General features: G+C 51.2%; 1 non-coding gene across 1 annotated transcript in view; it reads left to right on the forward strand.

Annotated features, from left to right (window-relative positions):
- The window catches only part of LOC124745593, a 1,909-nt gene continuing 627 nt past the window's right edge, over window positions 1-1,282 (forward strand). Inside the window, exon 1 of the ribosomal RNA XR_007011097.1 lies at window positions 1-1,282. This exon is cut by the window's right edge and continues 627 nt beyond it. This is a non-coding gene — a ribosomal RNA (small subunit ribosomal RNA).

Here is a 1,282-nt window from a genome sequence, read left to right on the forward strand (position 1 = left end):
TCCCTGGTTGATCCTGCCAGTAGTCATATGCTTGTCTCAAAGATTAAGCCATGCATGTCTCAGTACAAGCCGCATTAAGGTGAAACCGCGAATGGCTCATTAAATCAGTTATGGTTCCTTAGATCGTACCCACGTTACTTGGATAACTGTGGTAATTCTAGAGCTAATACATGCAAACAGAGTCCCGACCAGAGATGGAAGGGACGCTTTTATTAGATCAAAACCAATCGGTCGGCTCGTCCGGTCCGTTTGCCTTGGTGACTCTGAATAACTTTGGGCTGATCGCACGGTCCTCGTACCGGCGACGCATCTTTCAAATGTCTGCCTTATCAACTGTCGATGGTAGGTTCTGCGCCTACCATGGTTGTAACGGGTAACGGGGAATCAGGGTTCGATTCCGGAGAGGGAGCCTGAGAAACGGCTACCACATCCAAGGAAGGCAGCAGGCGCGCAAATTACCCACTCCCGGCACGGGGAGGTAGTGACGAAAAATAACGATACGGGACTCATCCGAGGCCCCGTAATCGGAATGAGTACACTTTAAATCCTTTAACGAGTATCTATTGGAGGGCAAGTCTGGTGCCAGCAGCCGCGGTAATTCCAGCTCCAATAGCGTATATTAAAGTTGTTGCGGTTAAAAAGCTCGTAGTTGGATTTGTGTCCCACGCTGTTGGTTCACCGCCCGTCGGTGTTTAACTGGCATGTATCGTGGGACGTCCTGCCGGTGGGGCGAGCCGAAGGCGTGCGACCGCCTCGTGCGTGCTCGTGCGTCCCGAGGCGGACCCCGTTGAAATCCTACCAGGGTGCTCTTTATTGAGTGTCTCGGTGGGCCGGCACGTTTACTTTGAACAAATTAGAGTGCTTAAAGCAGGCAAGCCCGCCTGAATACTGTGTGCATGGAATAATGGAATAGGACCTCGGTTCTATTTTGTTGGTTTTCGGAACCCGAGGTAATGATTAATAGGGACAGGCGGGGGCATTCGTATTGCGACGTTAGAGGTGAAATTCTTGGATCGTCGCAAGACGAACAGAAGCGAAAGCATTTGCCAAGTATGTTTTCATTAATCAAGAACGAAAGTTAGAGGTTCGAAGGCGATCAGATACCGCCCTAGTTCTAACCATAAACGATGCCAGCCAGCGATCCGCCGCAGTTCCTCCGATGACTCGGCGGGCAGCCTCCGGGAAACCAAAGCTTTTGGGTTCCGGGGGAAGTATGGTTGCAAAGCTGAAACTTAAAGGAATTGACGGAAGGGCACCACCAGGAGTGGAGCCTGCGGCTTAA

This window comes from Schistocerca piceifrons, unplaced genomic scaffold (genome assembly GCF_021461385.2).
Source record: "Schistocerca piceifrons isolate TAMUIC-IGC-003096 unplaced genomic scaffold, iqSchPice1.1 HiC_scaffold_327, whole genome shotgun sequence".
Taxonomy (NCBI): domain Eukaryota; kingdom Metazoa; phylum Arthropoda; class Insecta; order Orthoptera; family Acrididae; genus Schistocerca; species Schistocerca piceifrons.